General features: G+C 37.5%; 1 protein-coding gene across 1 annotated transcript in view; it reads left to right on the top strand.

Moving 5' to 3' along the window:
• The window catches only part of LOC135846728 (lysine-specific demethylase 3B-like), a 327,018-nt gene that overhangs the window by 65,009 nt on the left and 239,407 nt on the right, over window positions 1–22,602 (top strand). The window contains exon 2 of the mRNA XM_065365998.1: window positions 9,611–9,678. The gene's annotated coding sequence lies outside the window, so the exon portion shown is untranslated. The remainder of the gene's footprint in view (window positions 1–9,610; window positions 9,679–22,602) is intronic.

Genomic DNA, 22,602 nt, shown 5'->3' on the forward strand with positions numbered 1-22,602 from the left:
CCAGCCATGTTGGTCTATCCTAGGTTCCATTTTTTTTCCTATGTTAATTTTTTAAAAACATTATTAATGTTTGAAACTATCGAAGAGTGGTAGTCTGGTAGTGGGGTAAAGAGGATGTCGCGAATTCCTAAAATAAAACTATGCTCGAGATCGCTTCACGTCACGTCGAGTTCGCTGGCTTGAATAAATCGTCAATTTTTTTCGCAACAGTGCGAATTGTTTTGGTACATACACAGCACGTTTTCAACTTCTCAAATCTGCTGCAGAGGCGGTTTTTAGAATAGTTCTGGAGTCTTCTGCAGATTTTTGGATTCCCCAGTTTTTGAAAGCATTTCATAAAGGGGATGCAGAACTGGAGCAAAAGGATTACACTTGGGAGCCAACCTGTCCTTGATGAATAAATCCAAATCTAAAACAATAACGAATTTTTGCGATGATTTATGTATTACAGAGGTGTTCAAGTCGTATAATTGCCCTGTTTTGTGCTACTTTTTTTTAAGTTTTGATTTTTTTCATTTTTTTCAATATCAAGCTTGAAAATTTTACATTTTTTTACATTTTTTTGTTGTAATTTTCTTTAAAATGCAAAAATGTTGACTTGGATAGATTCTTGCCCCCCCCCTTCATCAAAACAAAATTGGATTTAAAAAAATGTCATTCAAATAAAATGTCGAAATTTTTCCCTGAAAAAGCCAAGAATTTTAGCAAAATTCCTGAAATGCTTCTGTTTTTATCAGAAATGACTGAAAAATTATCTTTTTGCAAAATATTCTCAAGTCTCAATTTTTTTCAAAAAATTGCTTCAAAGTTTCACTTTTTGCCAAAGAGTTGCTTCAAAGTCTTGTTATTTTGCTACAAAAAAGTGGCAAAAGGCTCACTTTTTCATCAAAAATTGCAAAAAAAGTAATTGGTAAAGAAATCTTTTTTTTTCTTCAGAAATGGCTAAAAATCACTAAAAAAATCCCGTTACAGGCCTTTTTTTGTATTTACTCATGGGGGGGGGGAGGAAACACTAAATTGAAGTTGCAAGTCCCTAATTTTTATACCCCCTCCCCCTCCACCTCTATGTTTTAAGAAAAAACTAAAGCATCCAACTTATTTTTTTATTTTAAAAAAAATTCGAATTTTTATGAAATGAAAAAATTGATCACTTTTTTGCTCTTCAAGTACTTAATAATGTTTTATAATTCAAAAATTGCAATGTGACGACCCTAAAAAAATTTGTATGTATTTCATCAATTTTGATCAAAAAAATTTTGAAATCCTACCTTCTATGATCAGAGAACTTCCTTGATCAGGGTTATTGTACATGACATCACTCTTCAACATGGCACTTCGCCTAAGATATGTGCCAACCTCATGGAAGCTAGCCAAAATGATCCTTATTCTGAAACCAGGCAAACCCCCTGAGGAACCCAGCTCCTATTGTCCTATCTCGCTGCTACCAATCATATCTAAAGTCTTTGAAAAAGTGGTCTGTAAGCGCCTGATGAAAGTCATTATAGAGAAGAACGTCATTCCAGCAATCCAATTTGGCTTTTGAGCAAAGCATTCAACCATTGAACAAGTACATCACATAGTTAATATAATAACTCAGGCACTGGAGAAAAAGCAGTTTGCACCAGCTGTCTTCCTAGATGTCAGTTGTGCCTTTGACAGGGTCTGGCACGAGGGACTTATCATCAAACTAAGAGCTTATCTTCCTAGCAGTCTATGTGATCTACTAATATCTTATCTGAAGCATTGCACCTTTAGAGTTCAATGGGGCTGTGGCTCATTATAAGATACAGCAATTACGAGTACCGCTGGTGTTCCACAAGGCAGTGTGCTGGGACCTATACTCTTTCTTCTTTTCACAAGTGACTTCCCAGTTACTGAAGATACTATCACCATGCTGTTTGCAGATGACTCTGGTGTCATTGCATGCAATGATAATATTATGAGAAAGCTGTAAGTCGTCTTCCAGCAGCTGTAAAAAATATTGTCAAATGGGCCAGAAAATGGAAGATCTGGCTGAATGAAAATAAATCTGTACAGATAGATTTTGCACTCTGTAAGCACGGATATGTTCCTACTATCATCAACAGCAATCCAGTCCCTATGGCACAGCACACCTGCTACTTGGGCTTACACCTAGATTGTAAGCTGAATATTGGCAAGAACATGTTAGTCCTGAAAAAACGTGACCATATGAACCTACAATTTCGAAAATTTCAATGGTTAATTGGAAGTCATTCAAAATTGAGCTTAGCCAACAAGAGACTAATCTACAAAACCATATTTCTTCCTGCATGGTCATATGGATGTGAAATTTGGGGTGTCACAAAAAAGTCAAATCACTTTGTCATCGAGCTTTTTCAAAATAAGTCCATGAGAGCCATAACTAAGGCTCCTTGGTTTGTCTCAAATGAACAACTTTGAAGTGACCTCCGGCTCGAACCAGTGGATGTAATTATTCACCGAAAAGCAAACGCATATGTGAACCTGCTCCATAAACACCCGAATTGTGAAGCTGTAGTTCTTTTAGACCGAAGTGATGACACAAGGAGGCTGAGCAGACTCTTTAGTTTTTATGAAAATTTTTTGATATTTTCGAGCTTCTCTTTGAGGGGACACGGGCCCCAAGTGCTCCCCCACAAAAAAACTCGGTCTCACTTTTTTTACTCAAGATAACTAAAAAGTGTCATTTTGAGGAAGAAATTTCAAAAAGTCTCAATTTTTGTCTAAAAACTAACTCATAGTTTCGCATTTTTGTCAAAAATTGTCAGGAAAAGCTCTGCCTGTTGCTAAAATGTTCACAACTTCGCTTTTTTTGCCCCAAAAAAATTCCAAAAAATCTCTTTGTATGCGTTTAAAATTGCCAAGGAGCCTGAAAGCCTTACTTTATTGCTAAAATTTGTCAAAATCTCGATTTTTGTCAACAGTTTACAAAAAAGTTGCAAAGTCTTGCTTTTATTCAACAAATTTGCAAAAAAGTGATTGCAAAAAAAATTTGATTTTTTCTTATAAATATCAAGAATTGCCAAAAAGTCTCAATTTTTTAACCTAAAATTACCAAAAAAAAAACTGTCATTTTTGCAAAAAATTCCAAATAAATACTTACTTACTCTTTTTTTTAAATAATTTTTTTATTGAAATTTTCTAGCTGATTTTTTTCCAATAAATAATGTTTTGCTCACGTCTTGGAACTTTTTTGGTTGCTTTTGGATTACTTTTTGGTTACTTTTTGAACTACTTGATTGCTTATGTTAATTTTTTTTTGGAAGGGGGGATTGAGTATGAGCCCTGAATAGATACATGATTCTGGAGTTTTTTGTTCAAATTTGAGATTTTCAACTGATTAAAAAAAAACGTAAATTTTTCACTTGCCTTGAGTTTGTAACATCTATTGGAATTACGTCGCCTTTTTGCCCCAAGAAGGTACAACCCAAGAAGAAGAAAGGCCTTGACCGAAGCAGAACAGCATTTTTAATTTATCTATAGCGAGCGCAGATCAAACAATTGGTGTGCAGTTGCCACCACCCACCTACAGCTGCAGCAATAGCATCCTCCATCGTGTATGGAAATTTTCACAATTTCACTACATACCCTCGTACTCCCTTCTCTTCTTCAGATATTCCATTATACGCCACCTCGTTTCGAGTATATTCATATTGCCGAATGGCACCAGGTGCGAAATATTACACAATGGCGACGCAACTCGGCAACTGCAATTACGACTATACTGCTTTTTGAGGCGCCATTGTCGGTGCCTCTCTGCTGCCCTCTTTTCCGGAGTACTTAACGTCATCTGTGCGAGTGAAATGTTTAGAAAAAGTCGGAAAATTGGCGTAAAAAATGAGAATGTGTAGAGTTGGATGAGCTACCGCGGAGGTGAAAACCAAAAAAATTGTTGGAAAAAAAATGTTGCGAGGAATGAAAGAATAATATGTATTATCTGTTCACGAGTTTCGCAAATGAATATCATTATTTTTATCACCGAAATGAGGAAATGCAGAGAGTAAGAGGAAGGCAGGAGGTAGCATGCGATAGCGGCGCTTATCAAATGCATATTATTTGTACACGTATGACCTGTAACATGCAAGGTCGATGTGTTAAATTTATAATGTACAATATGAGCACTTTCTCCGTACAAAAATTTAATCGCACGATGGAAATTTTTTGGACTTGTTTTATCGCTCGAGTTAATGATTCATCAAATACTCGTACATATTCGTTGATTGAAGTGGTCTCAACAGCTATATATCGCTACATTATTTGCATTATAGGTGGGTAGATCATTGGTGGTTTTTTGGATGATGATTTGGGGCAAGAGGAGTCAGTGGTGTTTGACCTTGGCAACGTTGATGAATTTATTCGGCTCTTTGGATCTGTTTTCATTTTTCGAAACGTTGGCCTTGAATTTCAAAATTATCGTAATTACGTAGGTACTTATTTCGAGTGGCGAAAAAAATTGATTTTTGATTCAGCTTCGATTCGAGTGGTCGTATTATCAGTGTATTTGTACGTCAGATCGTGAATAGACCGAAATTCATCATTTTTTGGTCTCATTGAGAGTTTCTCAAGGTGTTTTCCCTCCTTACTCCATCTTCCTCCCTGCTATGAATATTTTTATTCAAATTCATCACGAATGTACAATGAGTTGCATTGTTGTACAGCTAATTTTTTCGCAGCTGTTTGAGAAAACTTGGTCAAAAATATCAGCGATGTCAAAACGATCAACCGAGAGAAAAATAAATTAAAATCGATGCCAACCACAGCGAAAAACACGTACTCCTCGGAGAACTATTTAAATTTATGCTGACGACGAGAGAGAGAGGAATGAAAAAACGTGCAGCGAATATCACACTACCAACGTCGTCGTCGACGTATCGATTGTTGTGTTTTATTTTTTATTTTTTCTTTGAGGCCTTTTTATAAATGAATTTGGCAACACCACGACAATCTTCGAACAAGGAAGACTGCAAGAGTAATGCAGTGTATGTTCAAAGATGAAGAAAAACAGAGAGCGAGGGGACGCGAAAATACACATTCGAAGTATTTTCGTACAAGTTCCAAAATTAGAACGCAGTTGAAAGATACTTACGTTTCGTAAGAGAAGAAAAGACGAATGTACCGGGTATGCAGAAAAAAAAGAGAGAATATTTCGCATATTAACGTGTCGATGTTGATACGGATGAAAGAGAACGAGATGAAGTCGTTAATATGCGTGCTTTTTTTTAATGCTTATTATCGCGTATATAAAACGTTTATAAATGTAGGTACTTACGAACAACGTATGAAAATAGATGACCATAATATACCTACCTACGTAAAACGTCTCTGTGTGTAATTGCGAATGCGAATGCGATGGTGTTAATTAATGAACGATGACGCGAGATAAGAACTAGGTATTTTTCGCGGGTCGTGTCAAATTAGGCTATTATAGGTGGTGTGAACTTTGTCTGTGTTGTATATACTTATTATGATGAAATTACCTGTGGTTTTTTAAAAATGATGTGTGGTTTTGAATTTGCATTTCTGTGCATAATTGGAGTTTTTTGTTCAAGCTGTAGTTGAAAATCTGGACATTTTTGTGCCCAGTTTCCAAGATTTTTGTTGATGATTTTTTTGAAACTCCCAGCTTCAATTTACTTATACAGAGATAATTAAATTTAATAAATATTTATTATGTACATTATTAAAGCTTTAAATCGAGCGTTTCCTTGCTTTATCATTCATTCATTCTTTTATCCATTCACAACTCAAATCAACGTTTTTTTTTCCTATATGAAGAAGGTTAATTTATGATAAATAATAATAATTAACTGATACGAATTTGCGTTCTTTATAACAGAAACACTGTATTAGGTAGCTGATTTATCATCCGAACACATTCTCTGTACTTATTTGGTTTTTCAAGATTCTGTGAACCTCATTTTAATAATAATTTAACCCTTTGACTTTCTAGAACAAGTTTTAATTAATATGGGGTCGAATGAAAAATTGGATTGTTATTATTGTGAAAAGAATTGTGACCAGTGCGATACTCACTCCAAAAATAGAAAAATTATTCAAAATGAGTTCTCAGATTTCCCAAGAGCTTGAACGAAAAATTGAAAATCAAAACTACGAGTTGAAAAAAAAAGTTTACAAAAATGCACTTCATTTGGAAATTTTTGTAGTTCGGCGTATGAGAATAGAAATAATTGCACCCTTCCTCCCCCTCCAATCCTATATGACAACTTTTTTCTGAAAGGAGACATCCTGTGGAAAATTTTAAAGCAAACTTGCAAAAAAAGAGTTGGCCCTACATACTAACAAAATGGCGACCATTTTAATTGACAGGTCAACCAAAATCGCAGATTTTGCTTTCCAATATTTTTTTGAACTGGACAAAGCTGCAGAATCGAAAGAAGAGCATGCAAAAATTTATCATCAAACAAAATTTCAAGTGCTAAAGAGGATTTTTCGACTTCTGGTAAATTTTTGAAAATCATCAAATTTATGCCAAAAATGAATAAAATGAGAAAAAAACTCAAAATGTCACCAAAGTGACCTAAAAACCTGAAATTTAGCATATACGCTATTTTCGACCTGCCGAATTGACTGTAAACGGGATTAAACCGTTTTGAGCAGTTCTGGAGCCTCCAGCAGATTTTTAAAACTCGAAATTCCCACAAAATTTCATCAAACGAAAATAAAAGTCTTGCAGTCGACTTCTTAGGATATTGAAATTGGTTTGCAGAGCGTATTCCGGCTTTTAAACTCCATTTGTGGAAATCTCAAGATTCAAAAATCAGCTGGAGGCTCTAGGAATGTTCGAAAAGTCGCTGAAGGCTCCAAAATGACTCGAACCCACCTCCAGTCGACTTGATAGCGTGTTGAAATTGGAGTGCAGAGTGAATTTTGGATTTCCAACTGCACTTGATGAAATTTTATGGAAATTGTGAGCTTTGAAAAATCTGTCGGAGGCTCCAGTAATTTCCAAAAAGTTGCCGGAGGCTCCAAAACGACTTGAAATCTACCTGCAGTCGTCTTTATTGCGCATTGAAATTAGTTTCCAGAATGAATTTCGAACTCCATTTAATGAAATTTTGTGGAACCGAAATTTCAAGTTTCAAAAATCTGCTGGAGGCTCTCTAGGAATTTTTCAGAAAATCGCTGGAGGCCCCAAAAATGACCTGAACTCACATGCAGTCGACTTGATAGTGTGTTGAAATTGGAGTGTACAGTGAATTTTGGATTTCCAACTGCATTTGATGAAATTTTATGGGAATTTCGAGCATTGAAAATCTGTTGGAGGTTCCAGTAATTTCCAAAAGATCGCTGGAGCTTCTAGAACGACTCGAAATCTACCTGCTCTCGACTTGATGGTGTGTTTAAGTCGGAGTGTTGCGTAAATTTCCGGTATCCAACTTCGTTTGATGAAATTCAAGTTTCAAAAATCTGCTGGAGGCTCCAGATCTGCTCGAAACGGTGTGAAACAGTTTTCAATTGATTTTACAAGTTGAAAATAAAAGGCATATCCTACTTAATAGTCTATTGAAATTGGTTTACAGAATGAATTTCGGCTTTCCAACTGGATTTGGAGGCTCCCAGAATGTTCATAAAGTTGCTGGAGGCTCCAAAATGACTCGAACCCACCTACAGTCGACCTGATAGCGTGTTGAAGTTGAAATGAACAGTAAATTTTGGATTTCCAGTTCTGTTTGGTAGCATTTTATGGTTATTTAGAGCATTGAAAAATCTGCTGGAGAATCCAGTATAATTTCCAAAAAGTCACTGGAGCTGGAGGTTCCAAAACGACTTGAAATCTATCTGCAGTTGACTTCGGTGCATTTGATGAAATTTTGTGGAAATTTCGAGTTTCAAAAATCTGCCGGAGGCTCCAGAATTCTCAAAAAGTTGCTAGAGGCTCCAAAATGACTTGAAACCACCTGTAGTCGACTTGACAGCGTGTTGAATTTGGAATGCAGAGTAAATTTAGGATTTCCAACTCTGTTTGGTAGAATTTTATGGACATTTTGAGCATTGGAAAATCTGCTGGAGGCTCCAGTAATTTCCAAAAAGTCGCTGGAGGCTCCGAAATGACTTGAAATTTACCTGCAGTCGACTTCACTGCATTTGATGAAATTTTGTGTATAAATTTCAAGATTCAAAAATCTACTGGAGGCTCCAGAACTGCTCAAAACGGTTTGAAACCGTTTCCAATCGAGTTGGCAGGTCGAAAATAGGGTATATTCCAAATTTCAGTTTTCTAGGACAATTTAATAAAATTTTGATTTTTCCCTCGTTTTTGACTTTTGAATTTTCAAAAATTCACCAAAAATCGAAAAATGCATTTTAGCACTTGAAATTTTGGTTGGCGATACATTTTTGCATGAAAAAATGGTCAAGTTCCAAAATATTGTATTTGAGTTGAGATTCTGCGTCAACCTGGGCTATTGCTCTTGAAAATCCAAGGCCAATATTGAAAATCCGCATGATAATTTTGAAAAAATTAAGGAAATAGTTTTTTCCCCCAAATATCACAACTAGATTTTCTAGTCGAACGTGTCGTACGAAAATTTTTGAATCAATCTGCTGAATTACTGAGAAGGAGGGGAGGGAGGATCGTGGTAGAAAACTGAAATTTGTCACCAATCATACTTTGGGTCACTTAATGGCAAATTAGCTCGGTTTTGGGAACATTTCAAAAAGTTGTATACCTACGTGTCAATTAGGGGGGGGGGGGGTGAGGAGATATCAAAAAGTGTCATATTTGTAAAAATTATCAACAAGTTGCCATTTTTGGTAAAATTGTCAATAAGTGCCAATTTTTGCCGAAATTTTTCAAACTGACATGTTCTTGTCAAGATTGCCCAAAAAATTACATTTCAATTTTCAGAAAATTTTGAAGGTCGTTGGAAGGGTTGAATTCAAAAAGTGGGTCATTTTTCGTTTTCTGCGGTTCCAAAAACCTATAAGTAATAAACGGAGGAGCCGAATCAAAAAAATAAGTTGATATTCGTATTTTTTGGTGCTTCATGAAACAATATGTCACGTGAAATTTGAGCACTTTTTTCATTCTGACCGAAATTTTGGGATTTGAACGTTTCATACACTTTCATGGTTTTGCGAATCTGATTTCGAAAAGTTCATAGGTGTTTCCTTTGAGCTTACAAAATTTTTTAGCAAATATTTTTGAAACTATTCCCAATTGTACATATTTTTCAAACGCCAAAAAAAAACGACTTTTTCCAATTTGAAGTAGATAGTCTGAAGTAATGATTCCAGAGTTGTACATTTTGGTCAGAAATTTCAGGCGCCACTGGAAGCAAAACAAATCCTGCCTCAGCTGCCTCATTTGGGGGAGGAGGGGGGGTTCAGGAGCCAATTATGACAATTTTCCATTTTCTCTCCTAGAATATGGAACTTGGAAAAAAAATCGTAGAATAAAATCAGAGTACCCTAAACACAATAAACCTGGCTTATTCAACTTGAAATGACCTACTTTATTACAAAGATATCTTTGCTATTTTGAGCATGCCTCGTGTATTTGTTCCTTAATTGAAATTTCATTCTGTGTCCGATTTTTAGCATGTATTTCCGAACAAAATAATCAAAACTTCTCGTTTTCTTTTTTCAGAAAATCCTGCAGAAAATCGACAGAATTACCATACGAAGAATTCAACCATATCTCAGTGAAGTGTTGTGGTAAGTGACGTTTCAGACCATCTTGGTCGAATTATTAATTGATAAAAATACGTAGAGAATTCAAAATGGAGTCGAACTGTCGTTGCACCAGGGATGATGAACGTGTATGCTATTCAGTTAAATAACTTTTAATGAATTTTTCCCAAGACCGAGAGACTGGCAACAGCACCAACTACATACGTATAAAAATAAGGGAAAGTACATATAGGTATAATAGGTAGCCTTTTATAGAAGACCGCGCGTATGTGAGCAAAGAGATAGGGAAAACGAACGAAAGAGTTTGGCAAAGATAAAGTACATGTAGCAGAGGGGAGCAACAGAATGAGAAGAAATGGCTTTGTGCAATGTCAGAAGAAATTTTTTCAAACCATTTGAAAAGAACGACGATTACAGACAGGGTTTGAGGAGAGTCGAGAGAGGCAGCAAAAGGAAAGGGCAATGGGCAAAGGAAGGGTTTTTGTGTACGATGTGGCGGTATATCGACCGACCGACGGTCCGTAAATGATATGATTAATGCTGTGAAATTGAAACTGTGCGTTGGGAAAAATGTAATTGGAGCGTTGACCTGAATAAATAAACACGTAGGATGGAGTAGTTTTGCGAGCTCGATGGCTAGAGGTGGAGAGGGACCTTTTGTGGCGAGTTTTTATTACCGTGTGTGCGTTGGGCAGGCAGTTTCGAGGATTGTGTCTTTGTATTTATCGTATGTCTATACGTTAGTATTAGTACATATCATATATATACGAATTACGAGTAGATTCGTATGCTGTGTTGTTGTTGTTGTGTATTCTTTGAATCGAATTCAGAGACTCGGCTGCGTGTTTTCCTCCAAAAGGCAATCTCGCGTACGATTGAATGGATTTCCTCTCATCTCTTCCTTCGTCTCGGCTCCGTTCGTAGTATACGTACGTACGTACTTTGTAGAATACAAAGCTATATCTAGGGACGAGAAAGTGGAGGACGAATTTATTCGCCAGAGGATCGCACGAATAAAAAGTATCGACGAAATTTTGTCGAGATGAAATACGTCCTCCCGTTCGTCTCTCGTCGCCATCTTCGTATCGCCCACTCATTGATTACTTTATATATACGAGTATACGAGAAAGCTCGTGATAAAACTTTCAATCGCGACGTGTACTACGCGATAATAATTGAAAATCACGTACCAATTTCATCGAGCCGCTGGCTTAATTTTTTTCACGTCATTGTCCACATCCACACCATCGACCGTATTTTTTGGCGCTTTATAACGCCTCGTCCCGTGCCCCCCCACACGCCCCCAGGCCACGGCCATCTTGCTCCTGATCTATGTGATGATTGATGACGACGCGTGTGCGTGTCGTGTGTGTCTGTGTGTATGTATCACATACGTTTACGTAGGTTAGGTACTTAACTTACATACGTAAATACATTCATCGCGACGAACAAGTATTTCGCGCCAGCAACGTTTAATTATTTGGAATCGAACCAATTATTTCATTAAGTTTGCACTTGAAAAAAATCCAGCGTGAGTAATTTTTCTCTGCTCTTTTTGCGGTCGTCGTAATGCGCGAAGAAGCGACAACGATGATTGCGACGATTGTGTAATTGACACAATTTGCTCGTATAAGCGGGTTATAACTCTACGATGATGTGTGCTTATATTATTTATGTAGTTATGGACTTGAATGAGTGAAATAATTTGTATTTATGCGAAGAGGGTTTATTTTTTCAAATTATGAACTTTTTTTTATTTTTTGATAGCTTGATTGAAGGTTTCAATCAAGGGACAATCTTCGAGAAGAGTTGAGAAATTGCCAGAAACTGATTTCAGCCTTCATTATGAGGGGGTTCTGATCTTGAAGTTTTGCTTTTTTGCGTTTCCTCCGCCCTTCCCCACCCCTCCCACGAGTGGTTGGATTGTACGAAAAGGTAATTCTTCGTTTTTCCAAGTCGAGAATAAGGTTTTGTCGGGAACCCCCCCCCCCTCCAAACCATAGTTGAAAAAAATTGAAAAAAATCCAATTCATTCGAAAAATTTCCATTTCTTTATCAGAATTCTGCTGAATGATCTCCTTTTCAAGATAAAATCACCGCTAGTCCCGCAATCAAACTATTTCCGTCACTTTGTATGAAGCAACCCCCCTCCCCCTCCCTCAAGCTGGAAAAATCAAGGAAAATGAAATTTGAAAATTCCCAATTTCTGTGTGCAGGGTGTCTAACACTCCTATTTATCCTACAAACGTCCTTTTTTTCAACAATTTTATACAAAAGTCCTTTTTTTTCATAATGACTTTTTTAAATCTTCAATTTTTTCCCCTTTTTTCCGGAATTTTGAACTTGTAGAAAAGGGCTAATTTGTCGACTTTTATAGAACTTGAATCACACATTTTTGTCAGCTTCTGCCCTCGCTTTGCTCGGGCTATTTGCTCTTCTTTTTCCAAATAAGTGATTTATTGTTTTAATTCAAGAAAAGTTCAAAGTTTGAATCAGACAAATAAACTCCTCCTTCCTTACAGATTTTTTTTTACTTCTCAGCAAAACATGAAATTTTGAAAACTTTTAGCCTTGCTTCACTCGGGTTTGTTTGCTTTTCTTTTTCAAGTTTGGATTTATTCTTTTCTTTTTTCATCTCCCAAAATACCTTCTAATTTTTGAGAGCTTTCGCACTCGCTTCGCCAGAGCCAGTTTGTTTATCTTTCCCATAACTAATAATAAATTCCGAACTTGAAGGAGAAATCTCGCCCACTCCCTCCCCCTTTTAAAAAATCCCTGCAAGTGTTCAAAAACTGTCACTACGTTGAAAGTCCTGCTAAAATTCCTTTGGTTAAAAACTTGAATAAAAAGTTTGAACCTCCCACTTTGAAAAAAGTTCTAATCCCCTCTCCCCCCACACCTCAAAAAATTCCATAAGTGCTCGAAAAATGACCTGCTGAAAGTCCTACTAAAAGTCCTTTTTAAGTTCTTTTTTTTTCATTTTGAAATTTTGTTAGACACCCTGGTGAGAATTTTTCCAAGATAACTTTTTTTTCATGAGGAAATCTTCCTCGGCCCATTGAGAAATATTTCATTTACCTCGTGTAGACCTCTCCTCAAGTTGAAAATCAAAAAATTGAAGCTTGATGAATTTTTTTGAAAATTTTTCATGTCTGGTTTCATTTGAAATAATTACCCAATTTTCAAGAAAAAAAATTCTCAGTCCTTCAAACATGTTGATCAACTTTATTTATTTTTTGAAGGCTCCAAGGGTGGAAAAAATGAACGTATAGATTATGAAAAAGATTTTTTTGAAAATTTTTCATTGCTGATAATGAAAAATTTCCCGAATAACCCCCACCCCTCCACCCCCTCTTTAAAGGGAACCCCTCCCCCTGTCCCCGAACAATATTTACTTTGTTGGATAAAGGCCCCCAACATTGAGAAAAATCAGAATAAGAAATGAATAAGATGAAAATGGTAATTTTTTTTGAGAGGGTTCGACTTCCGATTTATCATCATGTGGGACGAGGGAGGGGAATATATAACTTCATTTTTGATTTTTCCAAATTTTTTTTCATTTTTTTTTTAGATTTGGAGGCTTTTTGATACGATTTTATGTTCAGGTTTGGTAGGGAACTAAAATTTTCACAGAATTTTTTTTTCTTGCAAATCAACAACTTGGAAATTTCCAAGTTCTAATTTCAGGGCATCAAGTTTTTAAAATTGAACGAAATTTCGGATATATAGTCCTCACTCCTCAGTCTTTATCAAACCCTTCCTCCAGTAAATCAAAACGTCAGCACCGATTTTTTTGCAAATTTTTGGTGCATTTTTCAAAGTGGAATTCATCAGCAGCCAAAATTTCAGGTGTTGAAGTGCATTTTTTTTTGAGGTAGCGAAAAATGAAATTTGATAAAATTGAGCTAGAAATCAGTAATTTGGTAAGTAATTTATTTTCAACCGCCTGAATCGATTGGAAACAGTTTCGAACCGTTATGAGCAGTTCTGGAGCCTCCAACAGAAATTTTGTGAGGTAAAATCAAGTTGGAAAGTGAAAAGTCACTTTTTACCTCACTATCAACTCGCGGAGTCGATTGAAAGTGATTAAAAGTGATTTCAAGCCGTTCTGGAGCCTCTAGCTGTATTTTGAAACTTCTAGATTTTTAAAAAGTGCCATAAAAGGTGTCTTGATTACTTCCAATATCGGTTACTGTCAGTTTGGGATCGTGAGAGGGTCAATTTTTTGGCGAAATTCTCAGGAAGTAGGTGATTTTTTTAATAAATTAGTCAATTGGTTGTAATTTTTGCAAAAATTGATCAGAAAATTTTGCTTTTTTGCCAACACGTTCTATGTAGAAAGCATTGATTTTTACCTTGCTTGCCAAAAAGTTTGCCAAAGTGCCACTCTATCCCTCTTGTTGAAAATTCAAACAGGTCGCATGACTCAGGATTTTGATCAAACTCTATAGGGAGATTTTCATTTTGAATTGAAGAACGTCCAGAAAAAATTTTAGTTCCGGATATGTTTCTGGAAGGGAGATATGGATCTTCAAAAAGGGGTATTTTCAAACAAAAAAAACGTGGTTTTCGCCCCATCCCCTGCCAAAGTTTGTTTTTGGGAAAGTGGTCCAACTCCAAAAATCACTATTTTAAGATTTCATGTCCATCTACGTTAATTCCACCCCCCTCCCCCATTTTTTCTGAATTTTCTCTACATATGTACTTTTCCATCAGAGTTGCCGAAAATCACTACTTTTCTCTACTTTCACTACTCATGAAGTAATGTACAAGGCACAACGTAGTCTCACCATTGAAGAGTGTTCTTCAAATAGCCACCATTTTGGAATCCTCGAAACCAACGATTCATCCAGCTTGGTTAATGACCTGCCTAGAACCAGAGCAACCGAGAAGACCTCGATGACCAGCGCCTCGACGTCGTTGACCGACGATTTAAGCGTCAGCAACCATACCTCATCACCATCAAACGAAAAGAACACAACTCGATGTGGAAATGTGGACCCTCATCACTTCATCTTCGAAGGCAACAAGAATTCATTCCCTGGCTATACATATACGAATGTATCGTGCCACAAAACCCGGAAATAACACTCTGCTCGAAAAAATAAGCACCGCAATAACCTATTAAATGAATTACGAATATAATAAACCTCATCGGTATACCTATGAAAAAATTTCGCAACCTGTATACTGCGGTGCAGTGGTATTACCATTATCGCGGGCCAAACAACAGAAAGAGCTTCTAAACCAGGAAGGCCGAGTACTACAACGTGTACAGCCACCACTTCACATTTACGTACACCTCGTTAGAAAGAAAAAAAAATCATCGAGTACCTACTATACCAATGAGTAAACAAAGTAACGTTCTTTATTTGCCTAAAAATGCGAATTGTCCTGACGTCATTATCGTCACCTTGCCGCTCGCATAATTCCAAATGCTCTTGTAGTTCGGCACCACCACTGAACGAACGCTAAAAGAATCATATACGAGTCAGTTATCAGTTCACTCAGTTCAGTCAGTGAAGGTAAACAAATAACACTCAACTTCGAATTTGAATTTCAAAATGATTTATAAAATTGATGAAAAGAAAATGTTACTAAGTACAGTTACTTTACTACCAAAGTACCGATGATTATTCACTTAAATTCTGCGGAATATAGCTTTTAAAACTTAACTTGTTGTATGTTGTTAGTATGATCTTTCGAAAATACGCCATGCTAATTGAATAAAATTGATGTTTCCAAGTTCAAAGTTTTTCTGCTACAATATTGGCATGTTCCAAAGTATATTATTACACTGTATTAAAATTGCAGACGAAGCTGCGTGAACACAGGGGTGTTATACATATTAGTGTAAACTGTAAAAATATATCAAAGTGAAGTTTGAACTCTATCTAATAAAAATTGAATGGTAATTAATGCTGGAATTTTGTAATTTATTGCATCATGTAGGGCGTGAAATGCAGATACGAGTAATTGTCATCACACTATTGAAACACCTATACATATGTCCACTCCATTTTGTCTCATGATACGATACAATGAAATAATACTTGGAACTTGTCAGCCTTTGACTTTGAGTACCTATGTAATATATACTCAAAGAGGAGAGCAGACTTTGAACTTGAATAAAACTTGAGTGGTAAAAGCTAAGAGCTAAGCTAGGATTCTCCATGTAAATCAATGAAATCAATAATCATTGTAGACAATTTTACACCATTAAAATACTTATGTGCCCACTGCCCACTCAATGTTTTCTAAGTATTTCTTAAATTTTATTTTAAACGAAAATACAAATTTTTGTAAACATCGCCAACATCGGTAAACATACACGTTGTATGTTTGTTCTGATTTCTGATAACGGCAATGTGCTGAAATAGAAAATGAACGAGATTGCTCGTTATATTACACTGGTGGTGCCGAACTACAAGAGCATTTGGAATTATGCTTATCGCATAGCTTATAGTACATACTCTTTTTTAACACAACACACAACACCCAAAAGTACACATACTCGAATGATAATCTCATCATCGTATAATCGCAAAACAAACGAAACCTTTACCGTTGCTGGTTGCTGCGATATTATACTCGTACACGATCACGTGATCGACGACCTAATTAAACTATTTGAGAAATTCGATTCGCGTTGACAGCTTCGATTACTGCATCATACAGATAGGTAACTAAGGTACCACCATTGTGTTTTTTTTCCACATGCCTCGTCTAACCTCTCTGTGTAATGCAGAAAGTATAAAATCAATCACCTATAGAACACCCTTCGAGCCGGTTTATAGAGTAGGAAATTCGTATCCACCAGTCATCGACATCGCGTCAAAGCACCAGCAGTAAATCTTCGACATGGAAGATTTCAGCAGCAGAAGGAGGAGAAGAAGAAGAAGAGGAAAATAATGCACGAGCACACAGCGATGACGGTGACAGAAGTGCACGATTATCGAGAGAAACCGGTTAACCGATACAATAATGAATACCTTATGTACATATACTAGTATATACACCATAAATATCGGTACGTAATAAATTAACGATCGCAGGACGGGGGCAAGGGAGCAAAACGGCGATTAACCCCGCCGCCGCTGCACTATCGAACCTCTCACTCTCTCTTGTTAAACAACAACAGCAGCAGCAACAGCAACAACAACAACGGGAACGGGAAAGAGAATAAAAATAAAAATGGTAAAAAAAAAAGATGACAGAACCGGTTTCGTTTGTAAGCGTCCAGCGACGCGAGACCGGTTTCGAGACGATGACGGTGTGCGCCTGCGCTACGTCGCGTCTCGTCGCGTTGCGTCGCGCCGCCGCGCCACACCGCGCGTAAGTACTATGAAACCAGATCACGTTTTCCGCCCACCTTACACCGTGGTGCAAGTCTCCTCTTTCACGTCTCACAAGTCGAATACTGGCTTAATAAATGCGGTCGCATTAATATGCAACATTTATCATTACTAAATATGGAAACCGTTTGTGTGGCAAGTTAACGAGAGAGCCCAGAGCGCCGCATACGTAACTCACACAAGCACACCGGTACGAATTAACAAAATAGTATATAATATTACTCGAATTAAAGGGGGGAAGGGGGAAATGTAGCGAAAGGGACGCGAGAAGGGCAACTATCGACCTTGTCAGTTCACCTGGCCCAGTCTATCGTAATCCAGTTGCCTTCTTCGATCTCTTTTATTATACCAGACAGGTGAGTTATTCCTTATTTATACCGATAGCGATAGAGGTATTTCGTAGTACCCTCAACCTAACCCTGCCACGTTACTACTTCATCTTGTCACGTGACATATAGAAGAAAAAAAAAAGACACAACGATCAAAAATGTATCCTAAAAGTACCTGCATCCGTTTTTTTTCTTTCTTCGTTCTTCGGTGAACTCTTCGACCTTATAGCTCACTTGCTGTTGCTTCTTGTTCGATTGATTCAGGTATTCAAGCGCCTCTTACGTGTAATGAACATCGCATATGTATAAGTGAACATACACGCTCGATATATCAAAGTATAGCCATAAGTACACTTACATTACTTACACACACCACACTACACGTGTTTTTGATTTATTTGACTAGTTTTTTTTTCATCTTCTCATCTCCGTATGTTCCTGACAGTAGATCTCTCTCGCACACTTTTCCCTCGATAATAAACGTACTACGAGGTAAAGAATGTCGTATTTCATTCCAGCTCTCACCTGACTGTGACTTGTGCACAACGTTGTACAGAATTTCCGGGGGCTTTGGATGTAAAATGGAACCACCTACTGAAGACACACTGTTTACTTTTACCCTACACGAGAATTAATCGACTGGGTGCACCGTATACCTAATAATTTATTGGTTGGATAGGTTCTCTGGTAAGTAACGAAAAAAGCAAGAAACAGAACGAGAGGAACAGGGATACAATTTGTCACCTATAAATTACAAACTATCGTCATTCCATTTGCTATGCAGTATGCAGGTATGCTGGAAGTAGAGGGGGGGCAGTGTGAAAAAAATTGGAGATCCAAGACCACTTTCAAGGTTCTACCAAGAATTAATCGGAAATTCTCAAAATTTAATGACGATTTGTCAAAATTGCAGAAAGTACATATCATGAAATTTGTCAAATTGGCAGCCCCTCCGCCAAAAATTGTAAATTACCAGAACTTGATCATAGTGACGGAATTTTTTTTGAAAAATCACCACTTTTTTCACTACTTTTTTCAACCAAATTTTCAGAATGTTCTCCATCTTCACCCCCTCGCTGGAGGCTCTAAAACGACTTGAAATCTACCTGCAGTCGACTTCGTAGCGCATTGAAATTGGTTTGCAGAATGAATTCCGGCTTTCCATCTCCGTTTAATGACATTTTGGGGAAATTCTAAGTTTCAAAAATCTACTGGAGGCTCCAGTAATTTTCAAAAAGTCACTGGAGGCTCCACAACGACTTGAAATCCACCTGCAGTCAACTTCATAGCTTATTGAAATTGATTTCCGGAATGAATTTTGGTTATCCAGCTCCATTTGATGAAATTTTGTGGGAATTTCGAGGTTCAAAAATCTGCTGCAGGCTCCAGAACTGCTCAAAACGGTTTGAAATAGTTTCCAATCGATTTGGCAGGTCGAAAATAGGGTACATCTCAAGTTTCAGCTTTCTTGGCCAATTTGGTAAAATTTTGATTTTTCCCCCTCATTTTTGGCCTAAATTTGATTGTCAAAAATTCACCAAAAAGATCGCCTAAAAGATATGTAGACTAAAAGATACTCTGAAAGTTGAGTATAAAATTGTTAATTGAAATCTGAGCCAGGAAATAGCCATTGTCAAAGAAGCAACTATGTATTAATTAATTAGCATAAATATTATCAGGAAAAATAAGCTTGTCACAAACAATGCATTCATTAAGTATGCAAAAACATCGATACTCAATAATCAATATTCAATAAATAAAATCAATCATAAAACAATCAATCAATTGAGGTTGTCAGGTCCGGAGTTCTGGCTTGGCTGGAACTTGGAGAGATGATAAGCGATCTGTAATAAAAATAATCGCTTTTGAGTACACACACATACTACTCATCAATCGTGCTGGGCTCGTAAATAATTCGTAATTAGCCTCAATAAATACTACAAGATCACTGCCACAGGCTATTTTAGCCACAAAATTACTGAGAAACACTTCGGACCATGCTAATATTTGTTGACCTGTGGTACTGTGGTGAACCCATCAGTGTTGAAATAAGCTATGGACCATCTATGGAGATGCTTCGAACCCTCAGCAATCCATGGTTCACCCATTTGTGGGAAACACTTTGGAGCCAAGTGACCCGTGGTTTGTCCATCAGTGTCAGGTCTATAAAATAATCCTATCAACTCGCAAGACATGAATAATAATTGTGCACACACTGAAATAAATCACTGACCTAATCAAAAACATATCTTGGTGCTTTGCATACATACTGCACCAAGATACCATGCAAACAATAGCTACGAGGCCTATTTAATAAGTATTCATGTATCATTGTACTCAGTAAGATAACATTTACGTCACTTATGTATTCACGTAATAATTTGGGGTTGTAATATTTCATATTCGGATTTGTAATCGTAATTGTCAATATATGTAGCGTCAGTGGAGTAGGTATATCTTCGGCGACCTGGGTTAGAGATAGCAATGAGCATAGGAACTTCACCATAGCACAAACTTTGAATGACTGATTTCTCTATGCTCAGCCAAACTCTTTGCTGGTGCATTTTTACTCACAATACATGAGAACTTCCACCTGTCTGTCTCCCATAGTTGCTAAGATAACCCCTCAATAAACGCATCTTGATGCACTGAATACTTGTGCATCATAAAAATGAATTGCAGCCACCTGGTCACCAGCTCAGCAATGCGACACCCTATGGTGTGTCAACACTGCCAAACACGTCTTGATAACGCACCATAGCTTACGAGTATGAGAAAAAAATAAATATATACTCGTCACTAAAAACAACTTCTTACATTCGGTCAAACTGACAACTCACCTTGACCCCAAGGTGCCAATACTTCAATCAGAATCTCAATCAGATGGAACAGATGGAAGGAAGGACCACTTCATCATCGTCACTGTCTGCTTCGGACTCATCTGATAGTACAGCTGGATCTCTCCACCGCTTCATTTTATCCACCGCCACTACCTGATCATAATTAGTTCGCCTCGTTGACCTAGTTGTGCCCTCCATGTCACTCACTCTATAACGGTCATTTTACATGACCTTGGTCACAACCATAGGACCACTAAATGGGTGCAAGAGTGTACGACTCGTGCCAATTGCAGGTACTTGTTTCTCGATAAGCACCAAATCACCCAATTTATACTTGAGTGGATGCTTACGTCGTTGGTCAAAATACTTCTGTTGTGTACTTTGAGCTTTGTTGATCTTCTGATGTGCTGCTTCTCACATACTATAGAGGTAATTTTGTCTTTCAGTATTGTGTCTGACCCCTTTCAAGGTGTGTAACCATACAAAAGTTCACTTGGTGATTTGCCAGTGGATTTATTAACAAAGTTGTTGATAGCAAACTGGGTGTTCATGAGCTGTTGGTCCCAGAGATGTTCTTCCAACGTTGTTATCATGAGACTTTCGATCTACGAGGGTTGTCCGCGAAGTTGCGCGCAAAACGTTCTCTCTCGGAAACTATTTGAGCTACGGAGCTGGTTTCGGTTTCATTCGATTTCCTGTTAACTTGGCTACATTTTAGTATGTTTGCGAACGTGATTGAGTAAAGTGCGGCTGTGCCAGCGCGGTTTGAAGTGATTGAAAAAAGTGTCTCAGGTCGGCTGATGAATTTATAGCAACGTTTGTTTGTAAAAGAAGAATAATTCAAAACGTCATAAATCGAAAAGTTTTTATCGAAACGGTACGAAAATTTACAGGCCTTTTACGTAATCCCCCTCCTTCGCAATGACCTTTCCCGGTCGGTCCGGAAGCTTCTGGATTCCGGTCAGGATGCGTTTTTTGTTGAGCTCGCGGATCTGTCGCGTCACAGCGGTGGTCAGCTCACGCAAATTCGAATAACGGATCGGACAAAGATTTTCTTTCAGCTTTGGGAACAGATCGTAGTTGCAGGGACTCATATCCTGACTGTAGGGTGGATGCTCGATTGTTTCCCAGCCATACTCGTACAAAATCTGTCATTGGCGTTATTCGAATTAACGTGAGTTGACTACAGCTGTGACGCGACAGATCCGCGAGCTCAACAAAAAACACATCCTGGCCGGAACCCAGAAGCTTCCGGACCGTTTGGCAAAGGTCATTGCGAAGGAGGGGGATTGCATAGAAGGCCTGTAAATTTTTGTACCGTTTTAATAAAAACTTTTCGATTTATGGCGTTTTTAATTCTATTTTTTACAAACAAACGTTGCTATAAATTCATCAGCCGACCTGAGACACTTTTTTCACTCACTTCAAAACGCGCTGACACAGCCGCACTTAACTCAATCACGTTCGCAAACATACTAAAATGTAGCCAAGTTAACAGGGAATCCAATGAAACCAAAACCAGCCCCGTAGCTCAAATAGTTTCCGAGAGAGAGCGTTTTGCGCGCAACTTCGCGGACAACCCTCGTACCTTTGTGAGTCCTATGTTAGAATGCAAAATCTGTGATTTCGGCTGATTTGTCGATCAAAATGACCGCCATTTTGTAAGAGTAGGGCCACATTTTTTAGGACAAAGGCTAGAAATGTTCTTTAGGACTCCCCCTTTAAAAAAAAATGTTCCAAGGGGGGTGGTGCAACAGATCGTTTTAAGGGCCCCTCGACTATTTGAAAAATGCACTTGGAGCAATTTACAAATTCATTGTCGAATCAAGTATTCAATTAGATTTCCAATCGAATGAGAAGTAAGTAAAAGAAGAACTTGCAAAAAGAACTTCATTTCATTCACGTCGATGCCCTAGGACATTGTATGTGTATTGAAATTCGCAAAACAAAACATAATGTTTCTTCCTTCGCTCCTCCCTCACGTACATCACTTTTATGCGTAATTTAACCGCGGAAATATTGTGGCAAACCGTTCAGCAGTCTTTTTAATCTCACCTCACATCACACATATGAGTATGGCGAATCTCTCCAACTATTACATACAAGTTACAAGCATAGGGTAAACTTTTCTCTCGAACGAGATTTATATAAACACGTGTTCGAAATACGTGTAGGTATAACTTAGATTCTCGTACTTCTACCTAACTACTCGTATATCTTTCTACGCGCACTATGCGATATTCTTCAAAGCTATACGACACAATGTATTGCCCGGGACTTCATTTTACGAGATTAAACGAAGCTCTGTGCAGCCTCCTACGTTTCGTTTATACCTAAATTGATCTATATAAGTATTAGGTAGTATAATGTATCGCTCTAACGTGTAAAACTAATGGGAAAATGGCTCTGTTGTGCTCGACTAAC

Source organism: Planococcus citri, chromosome 1 (genome assembly GCF_950023065.1).
Source record: "Planococcus citri chromosome 1, ihPlaCitr1.1, whole genome shotgun sequence".
Taxonomy (NCBI): domain Eukaryota; kingdom Metazoa; phylum Arthropoda; class Insecta; order Hemiptera; family Pseudococcidae; genus Planococcus; species Planococcus citri.